Here is a 12,216-nt window from a genome sequence, read left to right on the forward strand (position 1 = left end):
GACCATATTCCGGCTGTTCCAACGACTGACAAAAAATCTGCTGACTGTCGGTAAGGCGGTAATTATGAATTTTAAATATGAATTATACTAACGCACATTATGTTGTTTGCTTGCAAAGCTCTGGCATTCAAATATATCATAAATACCATACAAAAACTGTTCAATGCACACTCAGGGTTGCCGCAATCTTTGCTGTTTTGTCAAACATCTTAAAATACAAACTCCTTTGTCATGTTTTTTTTTGCAAAGACTAAGGATACATTGAGGATTAGGCTGGGAATAAATTTCGTCTCTCAACCCTTCAGAAAACAAAAGGCATAAAGTGACTGCATCTCTAACTTGTTCTATAACTTATGAAATAAAAACGTTGTTGAAAGATTCAATTCGTATGAATTTTAAAACTAATTCAGTTCAGGAATGTAAAACTCAATTCCTTACTCTTTCCATTCAGTAATTGTTTCGTGTCCAATATCATAGCACTTACTTTTCTGTATTCTGAAACAAATTTGAAAAAAAAAAACATTTTAACACATTTGTCTCTGTGACATTCATGGTTTAACCAACATCATTCACGTAAGCAAACCTGATGAGCCTTTCATCCAAGTGCGCTTCTAAACCAACATCTTAACGATTAATCATTTGGTTATTCAAAGGAAGTCATTTGAAATTTATAACAACTTCGACCGATGACATTGAATATGAACAAACTTCGTAGTTAGAATATATAAAGCAATACTACTACAATAGACCCTGGTTTTTTTTAATTTATCTAACTTGTAGCTGTGAATTATGTTAGAGAGTTGTCGAAAGGTAAATATTTAAACTTAGCTTCCAGTAGACTTAATTCATGAGTGTAGGTAAAGCATGTATTGTTTACACTTTTCTTTTTTTACACTTTTATTCATATTCGGATCAGTCACGTCTTATCACAGACGAGAATCATTATTACTGGCAAAACAGTCAGTAATCGATGTGGAATTACGTTGGATATTGCAGTTTCATAATAATATTTTACTGTTTGTATGCATGTGTGAATTAGTAAATTTTGATATTATCACAACAAATATAAATCATTTTGTATAAAGCATTGGATCAATTATCATGTAAATATATGTAACATTCCCATATAATTCATTTTTCTTTGTTTTCATGGTAAATACTCAAATGTGATTGGTCGAAAAATTCTTTTCATTCTTCTATAAAAGAAATTCCGAGAATGGCGCGAAAAATGTGACGTCACAATACGACAATTGACGTTGCGTATTGATTTGAGAAAAAGAATCCCATTTAAAACCAGTAAAATTGTACATGTTTTAGATTAGAAAATCATTTTCAAAAATTAATTATAAGCGTTGATGTCAATTTTTTTTTAGTTTCATCGGGGTATGAAACAAATTTTGTTTGCAAACTTCTGTAAGAATCCGCTACGCTAAGTATCATCTGTATTTCTTGTTAATAAAGTTTTTAAACTGTTATATATCTTTTATATCTATAAACCTTTGAACTTTTGGTTAATATAGAACTTTAGCCCTTTATCCCAGTACGCGAACAGCCTCAAATCATGACCTTTGACCTCTTGTTTATTGAGAAGTCGTTTACAGATTTAAACACGTTTTAACCTTTCGGGAAGGGGAGCTGAAAATGATCATATCACTTTTCAGTCCGCGATCGCAGTAAAAATATGCTTTTCATACATTTAATTAAACACTCGTTATCGCTTAGTGTTCCACACGACGCATTACGCATGAGTAACACCATTCGGACTTCAAACCAACTAATAAACTGATTATATATTGTTTTGAATGCACGAATGCTGTTTGGGTTTAAACAAAAAAAAATCAAAGACAGAATCTATTACTCCTGACACGGAGCTGAACTTTAAAAGAGAATATCAGCTCAGCCTAACGAATTCTTGGTAAGTTGAGATTATATTTAGATTATGGCATGTTTAGTTATAATTTGAGTTAAATGGGTTTATGATATGATCAGAGAAACGATTTATAAACATACCAGCTTTGGTATAATATATGAATAAATTTAACGCGAAAAAAAAAATAAATAAAAAAAAACATCAGGGAGGGGAGAAATATTTTTCAATCTTTGTAAATAAGAGAAAGTCTAAGTTTTTATCATTTTTAGGTCTCTGGCTGGCATGTGAACAGGCTCCATGGCAGTTTGTATGGCAAGCCAAGTTGTCATTTATTTGCGGAGCAATGTTGATCCAGTATTTGACCAAATTATTTAAGACATCTTATATACAAATGTATTATATAAGATATCTTATGTGTTTATGAGATATCTTATTTAAAGTTTATAAGATATCTTAAAAACCTTTACTTTCGAGAATGACTGCTCCCTTGGTAAGGTAACTTCTGTTTTGTTGGAAGGCACGCGGAACATACACAACCAACCCTCTGTCGCGACCACGATCGGCTAGGCAAGAAGCAGATGTCGTGTTCGATCAAACATGCATATATAGAGGATATCTAACAGTGTCTTCAGTAATACCAAATATATTTCACGAGTGGGGCTAATATTTTGATATTTTTCACAAGTGCTGCGCACTTGTGAAAAATATCAAAATATTAGCCACACAGTGTCTTCAGTAATACCAAATATATTTCACTCGTGTGGCTAATATTTTGATATTTTTCACAAGTGCTGTAGATATTCTGTTTATTACATTTTTTATCAACGAAAAACCTACCCCGTATGCTAACTAGGCCTACAGCGATAATTTGTAAACAAAAAAAGTAGTTTCCCCTGTCCAGGTGCTGACATATATGTCGGGCTTTCTGATTGGTCAATCATTTTGGTATTTTCTAATCATTAATTTGATTGGTCAAATCAGCAAAAGTGATATTTTTCACTAGTGAAAAATATCACTTTTATAGAATGAATAATTTTTGATATTTCACTGGTAAAAATGTAATAAATGGCAGTTATAAATCTGTTTCAAACCATTATATGTAGTTCCAGCTTCATCTCGGCTCCTTCATCGAGTGGAGGAGAGTTCATTTTCTCAAATTCAAATCTAGTTCTTTGTAAGATATAATTTCCTTTAGAAGATATCTTATATAATATATAAGATATCTCATATTCTTATTAAATATTTAAGATATCTCACTTAATTTTCTTTATAAGATATCTGATATCTTATATAAGATATATTATATCTTTTATGAGATATCTTATATACTATATAAGATATCTTATAAAGAAACGTATATAAGATATATCATTTATTATATAAGATATCTTATATATTTCGGTAAAATCCTGGATCAACGTTGCTCCTTGAATAAATGACGACTTGGCTTGCCATAAGTTTGACTGATAGCGTAAGAAACAAGCAACTTGACATAAATATAGATATAGAGCCCAATAGGTCCAATTTGTTTTTATAATGGATTTAATGCTGTTGCCGGGAATACAGACAGGTTTATTAATTTCTGCTGGAAATACCTCTTCATATTAATGCCTTATAGGTGTCCTAAACAAAATAAACAAAAGAGTTTTACCATTAAGGCAACAAGACGGCCAAAGACCTACGAGGCCATTGGCCTCTTGTTTAATATTACGCCAGATAACATATTCCAACAGTGTCTTTTGCAGTTATAGTCGCTTTAACCTTTAGACCGGTCCTACATTACATTCGCATGTCTCTACAACGAAACAAAGGTTGTCATAAAGAAGAAGTATGATGTCCTTTTGATGAGGTGCGGGCCGCGATAGGTCAGTCGTTTAGAGCGCCGGCCACGTAACCTCAAGTGAAGGTCTGGTGCATGGGTTGACACTCCCTACCCGTGTTAGTTAAGTGTTTCTCGGGAAGCTGAGAAACGGACCGGCCTGTGCTGTTGTAGTTGTTTTCTTGGGCAATACACTTTATTCTTACTGCCCTGGATGGCAGGCGACGGTCCTTCCGTATGTTGCTCAGTGAGGTAGTCACCAACTACTACAAGGATACCCAGCCTCAAAATGACCCAGCTGTTTACGGGGCGATAAACGAAGCAAACAAACAAACAAACAAAATATCGATGACATGATTTTCTACTGGTTGTTTTGGCCTGTACAAGTGACACATTTCTTACTGATATGTCGGCCAGTGACTTTCACTTTAACCTAGTCTAAAGTGCGGAATCATTAACATATAATTACAATGTACTTATCTACTTATTCTGATAATATGCGTTCTCGAACTGTAATGGGGAAATAAACTGATATATATATTACTTATATGGAAGCTTACATTTGATTTGATATGGAGTAAACACAATTACCTTCATTGATGAATCGGTAAGAGTAGATAAAAGAAAACTACATGATATATAAAATCGTGTCTGATTAGCATCGCTTAAAATTTTATATTTATACTAAAATAAAGAGAAAAAATAATGAAAACAAATATCTGAGATCGATCTTGTGTTCAGCATGCATGACTGACCCGCCCCTTTACCTGTAGATGCACCCACGCCGTGAATGACGTATAACCTGTAGAAACATGAAAATTAGCACAATTTCGGCTGGAGGAGGGACATGCTCAGTCAGGGGTCGGTCAATAAATCCCGGAAACAAACATATTCACTATTTACAATCGTCTTTGCGTATCATGACATGTCATTGATGAGGACAACAGAAAATACCAATATCAAAACGAAACCGTAGGTAAATTTAGTACAAAGCCTATAACTATTGTGGCAAAATCGAAACAAAGAGATCTGTATGGAGACCCTTAAGACGTACAGGGGAATAATACCAGGTGTTTCGTCAGGACAAGCGTCCTCTACTTCATTGACCACACTAGCCGTATAAGTTTAGTTAAGATCCAGAGTAAGTGACATTAAATACGGATACGTCGTACACCAGCACACAGATTTTATTTTTATCTCAGTTTAATACACGGTATGCACACACTCTGATGAGATCATGGACATTTGAATACAATCTAACATTATTTCTCCAAGATTTAGTCGATTACAAATTTAATTCTCCACTTGATTTTATGTTTCCATCTGGGACCAAGCCGTATATTAACAAAATACACTCCACTATATTTCACAGTGCGCAAGAAAGCTATCATCACAAGAGAACGAAGAAGAATGGAATGGGGAATGATATAGAGCAGAGATTGGAAAAACAAAATACTGTGATAGAGGAAATGTGTGAAAGAACAGGGGAAAACACATACCTGCCGAGTGCCTCAACAGGAATCAAACCCGGGTCTCCGGCGTGATAAGCCACGGCTCTACCTCCTGAGCCAAAAAAGCATGCTCCGTCAGCTGAGTGACAGAGACCGTATTTAACACTATATACAAGCCACACCAATCCATTCCTTTTACAAACGGATTAGTTACAAGTTATAACAACATTATTAAGAACTCTACGGTCGTTTCCGGTTGGTCCCGGATCCATGTACGATTGTCCTACGGTGCCACTACGATGTCAATTCGGCGCTAAAATACAGACGCAGAATCTTTATTTAAAAGTAGAACATGTTTTACATGTAACATAGGGTCTGAATCGCTTATTTTCGACTTAACATATATGAATCAACAGAAAAAAAAAACATGAAAAACATAAGACATAAATTAAAGGCCATGCAAGGCAGGTATGGTATACAAAGCTCTAGACAAGCTGAACATCGTAGAACATCACACAATAGAGATAAAGCCGTACTGCCATTACACAATACACAGTACAGAAACTATAAATGCATGTACTTGTAAATACGAATATAGAAAAACGAAAAGATCCTAGTCAGATTCAGATTCTTTATTTTGCCGAAAGCCTTGCGGCTCCATACCTGTGGTGTTGACTTGTGGCATCTTAGCTCGGGTCTCTCGCTTAGAATTATAAGACCTGTTTTTAAAATCAATCAAATCATGTAGATCTCGTACATGATGTCAAAAGCCACTTTTGTGATACATTCAATGCTATCATTCTATCAATTTGTAAAAAAAAATTGAACCTGTTTGAAACCAAGTTTTGTTCATAAGACTAGGTATAATCCTCTAAAATAAACTCGGAACCCTTTTCTTGATTTTTTACTCTTCTGGCTACAAAAATCCCATAAAACAACGCAGTAGTTGAAATTGATTAAAAGGAAACTTTTAAAAATGATAACCCTACCCTGTTTAGTTAGAAAAGTCATGTCCTTTATAAGACGGCAAATTGTCTATAGGCTTTTTACAGATTTCATTGACATGCTCATCATATTCATAAAAGTATAACATTATCCACACACTAAACTTTTGTACTGCAGACATTGAAATACTTAATTTGATCACTTGCTTTTTTTCAATACAAATAACTTGGTCAGGGTTTGCTTTCTAATAATTGTCTGTAAACCATCTTATTGAAAGCTAAGAACAGTTTGAACAAAAGTGTTATCGTCCGCATAGTTATATAAAACTGAGTTATGGATAAAGTACAAATGTAGAAAATATCATTGATAAAAACATAGAATGAAAGAGTCCCAAGTATTGTGCCTTGAGAAACATCTTTGAACCCTAGAGCTTGTATTGGACCCAACTTTAATCTGTTGCTTACGATTCTCAAGGACAAATGAGTCTCTAGCTTATAAGTAAGCAAATTACGTGGCAGACAATTGGAAATCTTCGAGACGTCCATGAGAATGGCGGCAACTGCCTTGTTCTGGTCAAGGGACTATTTCAAGTCCTCCACAAGAAGTAGCAGGGTCGACTGGCAACCGCAGTCACTTCTGATGGCAGCCAGAAAAGGATGGGAAACTGTTCTATGTAACCACTTAACTGGTCATTCATCACCCTTTCAAACCAACTTGGATATGGTTGGGTGGATGCGGGCTGGCCTATAGTTCTGTTCATCCAGCGAGTCATTTTTCTAATTGATGGGTGTAATCTGAGCCTAGCCCTCTTTAAACAATGAGGAAAGCAGGAAATATCCATGCTGATATCAATTAGTGAGGATATCGGATATGAGAGGGAACCAAGAGTCTTGCAGAGATACCGTCTACACCGGTAGCCTTTTTAGTTTATACCGAGAGTCAACATGTTTAAAATAAAATAAAACAAACTAGCTAAAAGGTTTTCTTTTATAACAACACAAGGATGACATTCAAAATCATCTGTGTTGTCTGAACTTATTTCTTTTGCAATAATCACAAAGACTTTTTAAAGATATTACATAACTCCATCTGATCGGGGACACTTTTGTCATTTTCACAAAATAGAATCTCATTATGATTTGTGTTACTTTTCGTTGACAAGAAGGGCTTATAGTAGGCCATAAATCTTTAGACATAAGGCAACCAGTCATAACATATTTCAGGAAAGTAATTCCGTAATGATTGTCTTTTTAATTTGGTGACCAAGTAACACTGGGATCTATGATTTTCCCAGTTACGTTTGGTTCAATACTTAAAATACTTGTTTCTCAACAAACTTTTTTTTCTGTACACTGCCCCGCGCAGTTTGCAATTCAAGACGTTTTCCTGTGGGCTGGTAAGCCGTTTTCCCTTTAAACAGGATACCAATCATGTTGTGGCAGTCGACAAGACCACAATGCAAATTAATAGAAAATATAAAAACTGTGATTGATTAGACAATATAACATCAACAAGAGATGGGTTTCCATGCTTTGTGAAACAGGTGGCTGTTTGAATACAATTAGAAAAAAAAATCAAACATATCAGCAAGGTCCAGTAGGGTTTTGCTCCTATTACTATCTTGCATGTCATTATTTACATTACCTAGCAGCATAATATCATTAAACTAAGTGATGATCCTATATAAACCTTTGGTACAAATGTCTAAGAAAATATCATTTTGACAGAAGGGGGATGGTATGTCCTAATGATCGCCCATTTCCAATCATTGATAACCATATCTAGTACTCCACTTGATTATCAAATTCAAGCTCAGTTCAACAACGATGGACTGGGAGGGTAGATTTAAAATAACAGAAAATGCCACCCCATGAATATTTCTGTCCCTTTTAAATATTTTTTAGCTGTTGGCATAAAACAGATATGTATTGAAGGATCGTCCAAGCTTTGTTTCAGCTAAAACAGAATGTCTGTTAGTTTAATATATCTTTTTCAAGACTGTTTATATCAAGATAGTCATCAAAGTATTTAGAACGTTTTTCATTATCTCATTTCTCAGTTCTTTGAAAGAATCTTGTGGTTCCTCTCCTGATACTTCATGCCTCATATGGTCACTATTTCCATCATGGCCATGATCATGAGCCATGGGGAATCTTGACATTGTTATCTTCCTCCACGACTAGAGAGCTTCGAGAGGTTCGAAAAAATAGAGTCCAAAAAGGGAGATATACATCTCCAACACAACCAGCTATCATCATAATTAGAAAGAGGGCTCATATTTCGTGCGATACATGTTTATATATTTAACGTAACACAAAAGACCACAGATGTCACACAGAATGCCCAGATGATTCCTACATACTAGTTTAGCACAGAATCTGCAAAGAAATGTATAATTTGGACCCGGTTTAAGTGAATTATCACCAGCCAGAAGGAGATGGATCATCAAAAACTATATGTCCTCTTTGACTTGAGTTTAAAAAAAATTTAGAACTGCAGTCTTTGTATTTGATATTTGGTAAAGGTAAATCAAAGTGCCATTGTCCAGTATAAAAAATATTCAGAATAGCGTGATCTACCTCCGAAAAAAGTACAAAGCCTTCGTATGGATAAAAGTATTAACCAGGTAAGTTCCTTTCCTCATGTAAAACCGTCAGTTGCGGTTAAAAAACAGGATAAAAAACCTATCTTTAGTGGTGTCAATAAGAAAGCTGCCATTTCTGACGCACGCTCACCCTCGGATACTACGATTCTACTACGGTTTTCAACGGAAATTTATGGCAGAAATAAACTACCATAGCGAGCTACGGTCTAACGCGGATCAACACGGATCTACTCGAAACACGGTTTTCCCCGATTTGTATCAACTTAATTTACCGTGGCTTTAAACTGGCACAGTATGACTGGGGCTTAACCGACTTAGCTCTCGCGACCTCTCGTGTTAAACATGCGAAGTATACCAAACAACACGCTGGTAATAATATGCTATGCATTCTGTTTTTGTTTTGTTTTGCAAAATAATAAGACAAAGACATGAATTGTCGGAAAAGAACATTATATTTGATTAACACCATTAATATATATGTGTCAAATTATTAAAGATAGAAACATCGTTATAACATTACTTAATGTCTATTTCTACTCGGGGTTGTATTTAAATAAATACTGTTTAAACTGAAACTTAATAAAGTTTATTGCAAACGTTCTCGCCAATTCGACGTGACCCCTAATGACGCATCAACATGACACCCATCCAGTTACATTATACTGATAATCAGTACTTATCGCCAACTCATTTCAAGCTTAAACGACCTATGTATTTCCCAAGTGTGTTATCAGCTATTTCGAAATGTATGCTAGATAATTAAACATTTAAAATAGAAAGTCTTACATTTGTAATATCTGTAAATAAACACACAACATAAAAGGATATTTTGAAATATTGACTTGTTAAATGTCATCGTTTAGATCTCACACGCGACAGCGGCATCATGCGTGGACGAAAAGTCTAGCATGAACATTTTTGAAAAATGGAAAGTAATGATGATATCAATGGAAAACAGCAAGCAACCTGTGGCAGTCACGCATGGGTGATTCCCCTTGGCTAGGTGCAGAAACTTCATTTATCTACAGTTTTTATTTTACGTTTTGAACAAATTGCAGATGTGTATTGAATCTAAGAAAAAAAGTTAGCATCATGCAGACGAATATAGATACAAATTTGCTCCTTTGTCCTTTGAATTTAATTTCTTTACAATCAACATGTATCGACATGATTGGGTAAATCCTTATACAACTGCGCAATTTGCAGACGTTTGTTGATGAGATTATAAAGTATATTTAGCATGTGCAGCATGTTAAATATTTCTTCTTTTTTCAATTTTCGATAGACGCCATGCTCGAATAACTTTCGGAATATTAAATGAAGAATGTTTTGATAACAAACAGTTTTGACGTAAATAACTTTAATTAATACATGTACATACCTGCTCGTGATATCGTTACTGATTTCTTTAACATGGACGTCAATTAATTTTGTCAAGCTGGTGCACATTATCATCTTATATTTGATGTCAATGATTTCAACATAGAAAACGGTAATTATGGTCAACCCATTAAGTGCTATATATAATACATTATGTTTTGTTGGGAAGTACATGCACATTTAACTATGAGTTGCCAAACCAAGATATGGAATATTAAAGACTCACAAATTCAAGACTTTTGAATCAAATGTTTAAAAAGACATGAATCGCGTTATTACCAATACTTATCCTATGTCATTGTACTTGAACAATGACTATGCACGTTTATAAGATCAAGAGAAATACAAGGAGAACAATAATAGCTTAGGTCATACAGAGTCAGGTTTCGTAACGGTTTTTTATATCCTTATAACGGCTTAGGTCAAACGGAGTCGGATACCGTAACAGTCTTAAGATCCTTATAACGACTTCGGTCAGACGGAGTCGGATATCGTAACGGTTTCAAAATACTTATAACAGCTTAGGTCACGAGGAGTTGGATATCGTAACAGTTTTAAGATCCTTATAACAATTTGGGTCTTACGGAGTCAGATACGATAACGGTTTTTAAATACTTATAACAGCTTAGGTAATATGTAGATAGGTTCCGTAACGGATTTTTATATCCTTATAACAGCTATTCGGTTATACTTAAGCGAAACGGGGTCCAGAAGTGTTTTCGATCCGAGAAAGAAACGGAAACGAAAAAGTTCAATGCCGACCAGATTAACTTATTAGAAACAGATTACTTAGCGGAATAAAACTACCCAACCACGTAAACATTTACTCGTTTGATCAATTCCATAAGCAAACCGAAGGGTTCATGGTTGTTATTTCAACTACTACCAAAAATACTACTCTTACTGTATCTTATTGTATTTTCTAGTACTGTTTATATATCCTCTAAAATTTGGCATTGTACATTGTTCACACTGTTAGAATTACTTCTTTGCCCCATATACATATTTCAAGTATTTCGTATTCTGCAGACATACTTTTGCAAGGATCCAGTGTTATCCGGACTACTACCGTTTTTGTCTATATGTCATTAGTAAACCAAATTGTATTCATGAGACTGTATACTGCAATTTACAGTGATTCGGTCAGTGTAGGAATACAGCTCCAGGTGTTGTAGGTTAAACAATGGCCGCCAGTTACTTTCGGTCTAGAGAGCTTTAGAATGCTAGCATTTATCTACAGAAGCCACAACGAAAAATAAAGCAACGTCACAAGTTATGAGATTATTATTTTATAATAAGAAAAATGTAGTCAACACGAAATTACTGTAAGTGCCATTCCTGATCTGTACGAAATATGATCAAATTGTCAATGTCGTCACACTCACAGGGGCTCGTTCCGAATTTTCAGAAGTGCAAGACACGACAACAATAAAAGTAAATTATTTATTTTTAAAAAATCTTGTATAAATATCGGGAGTATCTACATGGTTTCCGGTTGTGTATGTGTAGGCCTGTTGGATTTTATACAAACGTATATGAAATAAAAAATAAAGCCAAATTTGTACAAAAACGATCTCATGTGCTTGCTATTAATAACGTCATCAGGGACTATATTATTCCTTCTGGAAATTTCGGTTGTTCCGGTATTTGAACTTGATGACGTCAGTGATAGGGTAAGCGGCAAATTTAAACGCGTCATAACCTAAATTAAATAAAAAATCTGTATGAATGTAAATATAAGCATTGAACTGTTACCAAATGGTACAATGTAGTATACAGTCGATATCAATACAATTTGGGTGACAGATAAATATTTCATTTCTATTTATCTGTCCACCAAATTGTATTCATATCGACTATATATTACCATTTGGTAACAGTTCAATGCTTAAATGTATCTCTTACTCTTTCAATGATCTAAATCAAATTACAGAAATGGCAAAATCTGATCTTGTAAACTTTGATGTTTAGTCCAAAGAATGGCTCATGTCTTTCAGTCGTAATAAAACTGAGACATCAGTCATCTCTAATTCTTCCTTTTAATCCATCTCTTACTTTTGATTACGATCTAATTAAAAATATTAATCAGCATAAACACCTAGAGGTTATCATTACTGATGACTATTAATGCAATGTAAATATAGAG

This window comes from Pecten maximus, chromosome 15, assembly GCF_902652985.1.
Source record: "Pecten maximus chromosome 15, xPecMax1.1, whole genome shotgun sequence".
NCBI classification, from domain to species: Eukaryota; Metazoa; Mollusca; class Bivalvia; order Pectinida; family Pectinidae; genus Pecten; species Pecten maximus.